This window comes from Oryzias melastigma, linkage group LG21 (genome assembly GCF_002922805.2).
Source record: "Oryzias melastigma strain HK-1 linkage group LG21, ASM292280v2, whole genome shotgun sequence".
Lineage (NCBI taxonomy): Eukaryota > Metazoa > Chordata > Actinopteri > Beloniformes > Adrianichthyidae > Oryzias > Oryzias melastigma.
The window spans coordinates 14,729,049-14,742,078 of NC_050532.1; the positions used below are offsets into that span (position 1 = coordinate 14,729,049).

General features: G+C 42.0%; 1 long non-coding RNA gene across 1 annotated transcript in view; it reads right to left on the reverse strand.

Annotated features, from left to right (window-relative positions):
- Nucleotides 1–9,925: 9,925 nt before the first annotated feature.
- The window catches only part of LOC112138008, a 5,585-nt gene continuing 2,480 nt past the window's right edge, over nt 9,926–13,030 (reverse strand). The window contains exon 3 of the long non-coding RNA XR_002917685.2: nt 9,926–10,187. This is a non-coding gene — a long non-coding RNA (uncharacterized LOC112138008). The remainder of the gene's footprint in view (nt 10,188–13,030) is intronic.

A 13,030-nucleotide genomic window follows, 5' to 3' on the forward strand; every position in this document is an offset into this window, starting at 1 on the left:
TTGCGTGTTTGCTTGTTTGTCTTTAAGTGCCTTTAAAGACTGCTTTGTGTTGAATGGAGTCGAAGGCTTTCTCATAAAGGCCCTGTGAACTGGAATTTGGTATTTGGTATTTTTCTGTATCAGCATGTAGGTGGTCTATGGTGGAACCTGTACGCTATGCTGCTTGTTCCGCTGCCTGATGCTCGTCTAATGTTTTGTTTATTCTGGTCTTCAGGATCTTCATGAAGAGGTTATACAGGTGAGACAACAGACTGGTGGGTCGGTAGTTTGCTAGATCTTTTAGGTCTCCCTTCTTGGATATTAAAGACCATCGGAGTCGGTCTTAAAATTCTGAGCGTAAAGGTTTCCAGTGACTCTTGTGTCGTCGAGGTCTTTTGAAATGAGGCCGCTGGTGTTTGAGTGTCCTTATCCAGCTGAGAACTGATTCCCCTCTGAGATTCAACCCAGCTCCTACGGAATCTTTTTGTTCTTTGTGTTGTCTTCACCTCGTCCTCACATTCTGGATCCAGAAACACAGCTGTATCCTGTGCAGAAACCAAGCAGGGGGCAGTAGTGCTGATCGTCTCACCACCACTTACAGTTATTGGTTTTCTTTCTTTGTGTTCCATACTTTTGAACCTTTTGTTTTTCTGTACAACAGTATCTGAAACAATAGGAGGACTCAGACAGATCCTGATGTTTAAACAATAAAATGCAGTGTTATGAACAAATCTGAAACATTTCTACCTTTGTGTTATCATTCTCATTGCTGAAGTTCTTCCCTCTGCATTCTGCTGCCATCTAGTGGTCGGTAGTAACACCACTCCTGAATCCTGACATCTATGGGAATGAACTGTGGAAATTTTGGGTTGAAAAACTCCAATGAAGGGACATGGAGCCTCTTGTCCTTTAATGATCATGCAAGGATCAACCAGTAATCTTTGGTGTCCTGTAACATCATTTGTGTCTGGTCAGAAACTCCACATCAGTAGAGTGATCTATCTGAGTCTGCCTGGGACTGTGAGAGGAGAGGATGACCCCCCAAGGCCCTAAACAGGCTGAACCTTTTAAAATGAAAACAGCTCTAAACTTAAATCAATCAGGTTCAGTTTATGAAGAAGAGTTTTGGTTAATGATTGAAGCTGATTACCTTTGTGAGACAGCAAACCTGCTCTGATCAACATATTTGACTCGTGTTCTCAAAGACCTTTCACATTCAAAATAACAATGAGAAATGTATTTTGGTGAGTCTTATGATCCATTTGACAGTTACAGAAACAAGGTTCTTCTTTGTGTGGATTTCCAGCTTGAAACAAAAGTAATGTATGAACTACCTGGAGGTGTTACTAAAAGGCTGTGGTTACCGTCAAACTGAATGAAAGGGGTAAGAAAGGCTCCAGAGTGTGAGACACATGGAGGAGGTGTGGTGGTATGGGGCTGCATTCAGGGTCAGTGACAGTCAACCTGAACCAACATTCATGGGAGCTTCTGCAGAGACTTTATCAGGAATCCTTCATTTTTATTGTAGTAGAAGCTCAGAGTCGCGGTATTCAGCCCTTATCTCTGTTAGAGACACTTTTTTTGATCAGCCAAAGGTTAGGAAAAACGTTTGGTCCTTAGATTATCATTTGTTTTTATTGAGCGATGGTCAGAGATCTTTTTTACTGTTGTTGGATCAATTAAAGTTCCATTCTATTCTATTCTATTCTATTCTATTCTATTCTATATTCAGGACAGAGCTGAAATTTCTGATCAGGAAACTTGCTGATCATAATATAAACCGATCAGGGTTTGTAAACACCGTAGAGGTCTGCTGGAACTGGAACATCTGGCAGATCATCTGTGGAATGAAAGGAGAAAATCTGGAAGTGGCTTTTAGAGTTGTCTGGATTTGAGATCATGCCTGGCTGGTTAATCAGTCTGGTGGGATGAAGGATCAGTGCAGAAAGACGGTGAACGCTGCAGCAGAGCAGCTGAAGCTCAATGATTTAGCCCAAAGAGACACAGTGAGCGGAGTGTGGGAGCAGCAGCTAATCCCCAAAGAGAAGCAGCTCTCCATATGGAGAAAAAATAGTCTCATCTGACTTCATCTGAATACTTGATTTGAAACTCGTATCTGCCTTTTTTGTGTGTAACTTTGGAATTATTTTGGTTTGGAACTCATACAATAGATTTCGTGCGTAACTTTATGTACTTACAATTGTGTATCCACATGTGCAAAAATGACAAAATACAAAAATTACAATTTAAACATACACAACCTAAAATTACAACTTGAAACTAACTACAAATCTTTTCAAAGTACACATAAATCACTTGTTGTGCACACCAAAAACTACATTTACACAAATTTCTGTGTAAGTGATGCTGTTCTGAAGATGGACTGAGGTGTTGTTCTCAAGTTCACCTCTAGAGGGTGTGGACGTTTTTTTAAGTATTAAAAAGGATAAGTTGAAACCGAAAGTAAACAGTGCAGCAGAAAGCAATGTTTCAGATCAGCTTGGTTTTATAAGCTCAAGTATGCATCCATGAGAGCGGTCAGCCATTTTTCTGTTTTTATAGAGGATAAATCTCCTTGTTGAGTGTGGGCATTTTCTGTTAACTTTATAACTTTATCTAATTTGTTGAAACATTTTACAGTGCTAGATTTAGCCTGTTGCTATAATGCAAAGTTATACATTTTATTGCATGTTGTTTATTTATTATGTTGCTTGTTTTCTTTATTCTGTTGTAGAACCGCACACACCCACGTGCGCACACACACAGATGTTCATAGAGAAGAGGTGCTATACATTTTTCCTGCAAATAATGAGGGAAATAATATAAAGTCATCATCTTGGGGATCGTACATATGCACTTGACCCATGCACACTCTGCGATTACCAACATACGGAACCCAGTATAATGAACAGAAGTCTTCAAGACAGATGCGTTCAAATGCAGGTAGAATACTGGGTCATCTGCATTTTCTTAACAGCCGCTTTGAACTTTGTGAATATTGGGAAGTTGTGAATATTACCTCGTGAAAACTTGAGATATTTTTTTACTTTCTTAAACAGACATGCCCGATAATAAATACAGACTACGTCTCGGGGTCCCCCCAGAGGAGCTGGAGGAAGTGACTGGGGAGAGGGAAGTCTGGGCATCTTTGCTTAGACTGCTGCCCCCGTGACCCGGTACCGGATGAAGTGGAAGAAGATGGATGGATGGATGGATGGTAGAGAGTAAAATATTGAAAATTAAGGTTCAAGTTGATTTATTCTGGAATAATGTTCCTGCCTGTTTTTATTCATAGTAATGTGTGCTTAATAAAACACACATTTATCTTATTCAATCTAAGGTGTGTTTTCTGGATGTCGGCCCCCTGTGCGATTGAGTTTGACATCCCTGCCATAAAGTTATGCACAAAACATATTGTATGAGTTACAAATCAGGAATTACACATGCACAAATATGATGAGTCCATTTTCTCTCCATAGCTCTCCCCCAGGGTCAGCCCCTCCCTCTGCACTGACCAACAGAGCAGCAGGAACCCAAACACTGTCCAGCATTTCACACTTCTGCGCCCTCCCCAGCCAGTTTCTCACACAGCAGCCGAGGTGGAGCACTAAAGGTCAAGTTTCAGCATTTCTGAAGTGAAGAAGCATTCTTCTTTCTTCTTCTTTACCCCAGTATCTGAATGTCATCATGGGGGGGCGTCCTTGAAATGTCACTGTAGGACAGAAGATCTACTCTGACCTGAGACACCTCATTTTATGTGAAGCATTTGGAGCCGGAGCCTCGGTGACAGTGTCCACAGACGATCTTCTCATCAGCTTCAGGCGTGCTGGACAATGGGCTGAAAACAGAGGGTTGGGGGGTCTGGGTTGTTTTAGTGTGGACTGCAGTGTTTCTTTTTTTTTTCTTTTTTTTCTGTAAGCGGATTCAAGAGAATCTGTCAAACATTTTAAGCATTTGAGGTGGGGGACAGCAGGCTCCACCCACTTTTATCAAGGCATCTGGTTGGCCAATTTATAATCTGAATGACTTGTGATAAAGAAAAAGTATAAAACATTAGAATTATCAAGAACAGGTTGCAAAAGGTATCAGAGCACGATGTCCTAATGGTGGTGGAGGAGGACCCAAACGCAGTAGACCAGGCTTAGTGGCGAAAGAGTAAACATTTGATAACCAAACTGAACTATGATAAATACTCAGGCAGAAACAAAAACGGTGAGTGAACGGAACAGAACAGAACAGAACAGAACTGAAAAGCAGACACTTAAATAGACTGAAATGAAGACAGCTGTGGACCTTGACAAACCTGAAACTGAAGTGACTGAATGACAATTCAAAATAGAACATCATCAAAACCCATGACACAACCGACAGAAACCAAAGTGTGTTTCTTTTCATTTATGTTTGTTTATTATGTTCTGTTAAATGTTCTGATGTTTATGTTATTTTCTTTTGGTTGCAGCGCTGCTGCTTTGGTTTATGTGTATCAATAAAAAGGGACGTGAGGGTTAGGGTTCCTCCCCCCTGGATCTTTCGCGGTGGGGGCGGGCGGTTGTCTAGTTGTCTGGTGGGTCTCCTTTGGGGGGCCTGGCTAGCACCTGGGGTGGGGGGATGCTCTCCGGGGCTGGGCTGGGGCCTGCACTCTCTGTGTTCCTGTGCCTTCCTGCTCTTGGGTGTGGGGGGCCTCTGCGGCGGCGGTCCCGCGTGCCCCGGTCTGGGTGCTCGGAGGGATTGCCCAGCGGGCGGTTTCTCTCCGTGGCTCCATGGCGGGTGTTGGGGGATCTTGGCTGCAGCTGCTGCCCCGGCGGGGGGTCTTGGCGTGGGGATGGCCGGGCGCTCTCCCCCTGAGTACATTCCATCACCATCCACCTCAGTGAAACATAAACACTCACCTGAGCACAGGTATCAGCTCACCTTAGCACTAACCGTTTGTGTGACAGAATGAAAGTCTTTATCTGAATGGGTTTGTATGATGGAGTGTGTGAGCTGCTGTTACAGTTGAATTAAGTACATGTATAGTATATGTATAGTATATGTGAGTATGTTCAGTTTAAATGCGGAGACTATTTTGGCCAACAAGTGTGTGTGTCTATATAAATAAAGTTTAGCATTGAATACACTTATTTAACTCCTGTTGTGACAGTAAAATATGTCCAACACTAGAGGCTCTCAGCCCGCATCTGTTTGCTCAGCTGTTGGTCAGGACAAGTAAAAAAAAAAAAGTACGTAAAACTCCTGTTCCTGCCGTCGTGGCTCGCGCCTGTTGGAAGACTGCTACATAAAACTGGATCTTGACAAGACTTTTCTCCAGAGGAAGTCCTAATGGTGCATTCACACCACACACGGCTATTGCAGGGCAACTGCCAAAGTTGCTCTGGAATTCATTTGTTGCCACATAATGGAAAACGTGGATGATGTTTCAAGTATCTTGGGTTTATATGTTTTGGAGAGCTCTAAAGAGACGCCAGCAAGCACATCGCCATGTTTGTCTTCACCAGATCTCTCAGAGACTCTCTAATGTCTACTTCACTAGTGAGGGTTGTTTTAAACGTTACTTCTGTCTGTCTGTGGCCGAGTTTGAGAAGGAACCCGAGAGGGGAAATAAAAATAAAACTCGGGGATCTTTTTATTATTGTCTTGATGAAAATAAGAAAATCATCATAAGCCATGAAGCTACAGTGATCCCGCGCGCTACAACGGCAGCCATGGTGGTTCTCTGGGCTGCTGGACAGTGATGCACCCCGGTCTTTTACTCAGGAGAAGATTTACCTGAACTAAGTGAAGAAAAAGGAGATCTTTCCAGGGTATATCCCGCCTTCACTTAACTGGGACAGTCTTGGAAACCCTGCGTACCCACAGGGTTAAGAAAATGGATGGAAGTTCAGGACAAAAATCCTTGCGTCGAGTCGCCATGTTGAATCCCTGTTTCTACCCACTGATCTAGTCAGTGAAAACATCATGTGCCCAAAGCTGAGTCCCTGATTTTTTTAGTAAGTTATTTAGAGCAGGTTATGAGCTTGAGTATTTTCATTGTCCAGAACCGGAAGTCCTCGACTGTATCTGAAAATCCACCGTATTGCTCCAAAAAAACAACAACTTTATTTTAATTTGCAACCCTAACAGTTATGTTGTTTTTTCCCATTTTAAGCTTTTGTTCAAGTTTTTAAATTTTTTTTAAAATTCTGAACACTTTTGCGTTACAACTGTAGTTCAGGTAAGGGTTCTTTTAAGCCAAAGGGTTCAATTCAATTCAATTTTATTTATATAGCCCAATATCACAAATTCAATTTGCCTCATTGGGCTTCATGCCTGTAGTTTTTACAGATGCACAGATGGAGTCATAAAATATGCACAATAGGTAAAAACTAAACAGACTATAAAGAACGGTCATCCCTGTCCTTAGACCCTCCCTCGCGGTAAGGAAAAACTCCTAAAAAAAAAACCTGAGTCAGGAAAAAAAGAAGAAACCTTAGGGATTCCCACATGAGGGAGAGATCCCATCCCAGGACGGACAGTTCTGACCCCCCTTCCCGTTTCATGGAAGTTGGGGGGTACGTGGTCCATCCCCATGTTGGCATTGGTATTTCTGTCCTGTCCATGAATGAATGGATCAGTGTCCATTCATCACCCATTCTTTTATTTTTCTTTTTGTTTTTGCCTTTGCGATTCTACGTTCATAAGATGTAATGATATATACGTCTTTTTATGTTTTTTTTAGGTTTTTATGCTAAATAAATGGAAAAAGCAAAATTAGAATAAAGATAGAATTAAAAAAGTAAAATGGAAGTCTTTTAATACAATCAAAAATGGCGTGCTATAGTGGCGACGTTTCAACCTGTATTCAGGTCTTCCTCAGGCCTATGCAGCACGCGGTAGAATTTGGCTGGCTTTCCTTACACCTATGGATAGTTTACCTGATCTAACCCTGGGAAACACTGGCAGGAGCTAGCTTCACATCAACCGCATGAGAGGGCCGAGAGGTGTTGGCTAAAACCCTGCAGCTGTGGATGCTCCAAAGTCTGAGTTTGAGAAAATATTTGAAGTTTTCTCCTTTTAAAAACTTAACACGGTCCTTTAATTCTTTGTTCATGTTACTTTCTTTTGCTCATGTGTGATCTTCCAATTTTCCATCTATGTAAATGGAACCATGTGTCTACCTTCAGCTTTTCCAAACCCTTAGCTTTGTTTTATTTTGGATATTGTTCTTTGAGCTGTTATATTATACAGGAGTCATAAAGATCAAATGGAAAGTTGTGTTTCTGGACGTGTGCTGGCTGTAATGACCTTGGCTGAAACACAAATAAACTGAAGGAAGACTTTTGATCAGAAAATCTTTGGATGATCAACAAACTAAAGTATCAGATTCAATAAAACTTTGTTGAATCATAATTTGGACTCCGAATCCACACAAAGCAGGTTTTTATGTAGTTCAAGTCCTTGAATTTGGACGGATCTGAACTGTGGATTGAAGCAGATCTGCTTCTGTGCTTCATGCCATATGGGGTTGAGGGGTAGGGTGGGGGCTAGATTTACCTTGAACAAGACGGCACGCTCTGTCTTGTCCCTTTCAGATGCCTCCCAAAAGTCTTTAGTGACACAGACAACCAAGGCCATGGCTTTCCTGGTGACATGAGGCTGGAGCAGTGACCTTCATCCAGCTGCTTTCATGCAGAATCAGCACAGACAATCAGGACGGAAAGAAAGGACCCAAAAGCTCAGCAACAACATAAAGGACGAGTTCACATCACTTCCACACGTGCATCACTTCAGCCAGAAAAAACTAAAGAGCTATATGACCAGTTGGTTCAGCGCTGAATATCTTTCTTCATGAAAGGAATTCAACCTTTAGAACGTTGTCATGATTTGTATGGACTTGCTTCACATGCAGAGTGCATGTGATGGAGATGGAGTGAGGCTGGAGGACTCTGTATCAAACTGCAGACGGAATCCTTTATTCAACAGGAACTTCACAGAACACGTTCTCATCCTGTTTGAGTTTTCCTGTGTATTCTTAGCTTGGGGGAACTGGATCATCTCCCTCACTTTAACTCATCCTCTTCTTTGACCACAGTTCTTTCACGTCTTCTGTAACTACATCGAGTGGTCTACCTCTAGGCCTTCTGCCTGCAGCTCTGACCCCAGGATCCAGTACTCACACCTGACTAATGACTGGTGTAAGGACATCGTATAATAGCATCAGCTCTATGTCATAAGTGAGTGTGACTTACAAACACAATGCATTTACCACAGGCACGACAATGGTACGTTCCATTTTCATGACGTCCCTTTAGCCTCAAGGAAACTGTGAAGCTGCGTTCACAATGGCTGTGACAACTCATGTTCAGGCAGTCACTCTCAGTGAAACGTCCACATAAGCACACCTTTACACCCTCGTTTGGGATTCCGCATCCAGAACTCTCAGATTCCCGCCTTGCTTCACAGGTTTAAAGTCCGGCCGCAGGCGCCTCACATGAAGTAGACATGCATGGACTGTACGCTGGAAGTTCAACCAGTTAAACTTCTTGATGCTAAATTGTGACAACCTGGCACTGTGACCAATCAAAGCCTCAGACTGGGTAGTAACATGTTGATATGAGGGGTACACAGTATGAGCCCAATTTGTTTGTGTGTCATTCTTGATATATGTGTAACTTTGGATTTTTTGTGTGGGTCATTCTTGATTTGTAACTCATACAATAGATTTTGTGTGTGAGCTCAAAAATTGTGAAATTCAAAAAAATACAAAATACAATTTACACATTAAACAAATTAAAATTACAATAGCTTGAAACTACTGTACGCACACATCTTTAAAAATTACACACGAATCGTTTGTTATACACACACAAAACCACATTGATGCACAAATCTGATGTGAGACTCTTCACGTATACAAAATTAATTTGTCAGTGATGCGTTTAAATGCTGCTAGAATGATGGGTCATCAGAGTTTTCTTATCAGCTGTTTTGAACTTAGGTTGTCAATATTATCTGGTGGGACTTGATATTTTCCCACTTCCTTAAACAGATATGCCCCATAATTAATACAAAAAAGTCCAAGTATTTGTTTCTAATAGTAGGAAAACAAAAGAAGAAGAATCCCCTTCTTGCTGCTATCTGCTTGTCCGTTGTGTGGACACCACCAGCTGAATGCTGGATTATTAAACAGCGTATTGGGCCGTTCTTGAATGCAGCCAGGATGTAGGAACTTTATAGCTGCATTCACAAAGGTTGTCACATTAACCAACCGGGACTCAGCTCTGTGGATGTGACACGTTTTAGTGACTCAACCCGCAAGTGGAATACAAATCCAACAACCAAATGTCATAATCAAAAATGTAAATTCTCTGGATGAAAACAATATTTCATATACTAAAAGTATCTGAAACTTTGAGAAACAAAAAGCAAACAAAATCTTGTCTGTATGTGAAAGATTCAATATTTTGATGTGAAAACTAATCCCCTCTCTCATTTCTATTCATTGGGTTTTTTTCTTGTATTGAAATGCTCTCTTTATTGCAAAACTGATTGTGAATCTCTGTAAATTAAAAAAATGTGCAATAAAGTTTGTTAAAAAAAAGACTACAAATCCAACATGGAAGATTGATTCAAGAGTTCTCCATCCATCCATCATCCATCCATCCATCCATTGTAGGACCTCAATTACTTAAAAACTTTCACAAAGAGCTTATCTTTTGAATAGAGTCGTACAGTCAAAATCCAACAAGACTGTGTTAAAACAGAATATGTTAAAACAATGTGTTAAAACAGAACTTAAGTTTATGCAGATTTTGAAAAATTACCATTAAACTACAAAAACTTCTCTTAAAAAACAGAGATATTAGCATTCATGTAGAAAATCAAATCTGTGCTGATGTACGTAAAGAAATGAAATGTTACTGTTGTTTTTAATGCAAATATAATGTCATGATCACGTGACGAGACAGACCCAGACGCTGGAACCCGGAAGGATGATGGGAGGCAGAAGTGGTTAGAAAGGTTTTATTGTCCGTGGAGGAAGTGGAGTAGCGGCCGGAACTTGGAATGGATTCTGTGACTTGAGATGGAGAGCGAAGACCGGCGGTGGACTGGAGCGGCAGAGTGGAGCAACAAGGTGAGTTCGGCGGATGGTGCGTGGCGTGGAGTGACTTTGGCGTGGCAGAGTAGTCGAGACGTAGCTGGACCCAGGACGGCACATGGATGATGAGGACCTGGAGACAGAGGTGTACTATGGTGAGGCGTTGCAAAACTCAAGGAAAGCATAAGCTTACGAAACATGAGAGGCCAGGGTACTGCACCGGGTAAGGTAACAAACTGGCGAAGAATGCTGGGGAAGGCTCCTCTTAAGTAGGCTGGTGAAGAGGTGATGAGTGCTGACAGCTGGGTCCAATTAGGAGGCGTAGTAGGAGCACAGGTGCACCATGACATATAATTTCTTACAGCCTTCTAATTTACTTGTATCATATGATGCATTTTGACTGTAAACGTGTTGGAAGCATTTTTGAACTTGTCCTGTCCAACAGCTGAGCAGACAGATCTGGGCTGAAGGCCTCCAGTGTTTTACTGTTACAGAAGGGAGTTATGTTTTTGTTGCAGGAGGATGGCGTCCAGGACTGTTGTTTTATTCAGTCCCATTGCAAGTTAGGATCTTAAAGGTGCTTAGACAAATTTCTGACCAGCAAATTTTGATCTGTGCTACTGCTCAAGTCTACATCCCATTTTGTGGCTGCAACTGAAAAGTTATTGTCTAAGTTGTCATAAAAGTCTAAATATTTTGGACAGAGTGTTATCCGTTGAAAAATTCATTAAAGAGGTAACTATTTCTTTAAATCCAGAGCAGTTTCATTATATCTACATTTTTTACAAGGTGGTGGTGGACAGAACAGATGGGAGTACAAAGTGAGCTGGAGCTGGTCTGTTTACATCCCTGACTTCTCTCCCTCTGATGGTCCTCATTAAACAGCTTCTGACAGGCCAGTCGATACTCAGATTAGGTCAATCTCACAAAAACCTGTTTGGTTCAATTTCCTCATTGCTAATGTTGCCCTACTTTATGAAGAAGAAATGACTGAATCTTAAACTCCCCTGCAGCAAATAGGATGCTCACTTTCTCCCTCTCCTTTTCCAGATAGAGATGGTTTGTGGATGTTTGGAGGAGAATGGGAAAGAGAACCAGAGCAAGAGGGAAGATGTTAGGGCACTCCCTGGGGTGCAAAGGAGAAGTCATGAGGAGTCAGAAGGTTTGCTTTTTACATGATAAAAACTCCTGATATGGAGTTGAAATAACTGATCAGATTCAGTCCAAAAACTCTAAAGAAAGCGAGAAGCTGTTGTTTTATTCCGGACTGAAGCCGTCCACATCATGTCTGCTTTCCTCTGATGGCTCCCCTGGTTTGCAAATGCTCACCTGAACTCTGGTTTGAAGCAAACAACAAATTGCAAGCTGGAGTGTGAAGTGATCTGTGGTTCAGTACAGTGTGAAGATGACTTTACCACCACACCTCCCAACTGGAAAAAGAAAAAGGCCATAAAGAAGAAGGCTTTGGTTGGAGATTTGGTAGAGCTTTTTGGTCTGAGCTTGGTCCTGATGGTACCCCCACCCCGAGAAAACATGTGCTATATGTGTGATTGAATACTATGAAATCAAACCAGAACGGGGGTGGGGGTGGGGGGCATTTACCAGGTTCCTACCCGTTCCAACAGAGCTGTAGAGAGAAGGAGCCGTGGAGTCTGATCACAGCTGAATGCAACGTGTCATGATTGATTTAAGGATCAAAGACTCCTTCAGAACTATCAGTGAGCTGATACAGTTGATGCCACAGTCCTCCGTCCTTTTCTGGGAGTTCTTGTTATGGGGGCTCCAAAAACAGAAAGATGGTGAATTCCTTGCCTGTAAGACAGAAGCCTGACTCCTCACACTCACATGGAGGTGCGAGCGACAAGTCTCATGTGCTAATAGGCTCACCAACCGCTCACATTCCACAGTAGCCTGATCCAAGGTCCAAACTGAGAGCCCCCCCGAAAAAAAGGGAAAACTTCACGTATTTAGGAGTTTACTTCAAAGCCTTGGAGTTTTCCTCTCACAACTGGGATCTTAGATCTCTGCATCTATTTATGTATTAATCTGCGCATTCCTTTTTTTAGTCTTTTCCATGTAGTTTTACCTCAGCGTTTCCCTCAAGTTGTTCTTCAAAACCAGTGATGAGGCCTTCTCAACAAACGGGGTCACTGCAGGTGGTCTCCCAGAACAGCTCCCCAAAGTATAATTTCACCAGTTCAATGTTTGTCAGGATACATTATTCTTTATTGTGTTGTGTGAGTGTGTTTTTTGCTATCCTCCAGTATCAGTCCTGAAAAGTTATCACTTTCTTTTACAGTACAGTAATTACAGGGTATTTGATGGTATTACATGTATCATAAAAGTATGAACCGAATACTACCACATAAATACACAGCAAGTACCAGGTAATTACATGTCCTATTAAAGTCCCATTAAAAAGTACAAACCTGTAAGTACCCAGTAGGTACAAAAAGTACCATGTAAATACCACTTAAATTTACTGTCATTTTTTAATTGTCAACACGATCAACGTAATTCCAGCAGATGCTGAAGGAGGAAAGCGGCTCGACCAGGTTTGGCTGAGGGGTCCCGATTCCTGTGTGGCTGTCCAGCCGCCATCAGGCACAGGCCCGGTGCCCGGAGGGACACAGCCACCACTGCTGAGGGGCTAGCTCCACCCACAGGGTGGGGACAGAAGATCACAGGTCATCACCCTGCTTGAGTATAAAGTAACTTTTCAACATGATCAACGTAATTCCTGCAGATTCAGCATCTGGATCTCCAGAATCTGCTGGAATTGATCGTGTCGACAGTTAAAAAATGACAGTAAAAGACAGAACATAAACACTGGAGCCTCGGTGTTAAAGGGTTAACTGCTGCTGGATCTGAATGAAGACAAAACAACATGAATGGAGTCTGGGATGTTTTTCACTCTGAACTCATCATCATCATCATCATCGTCAGGGTTAGGGTCAGGAGACGTTCAAAGACCCC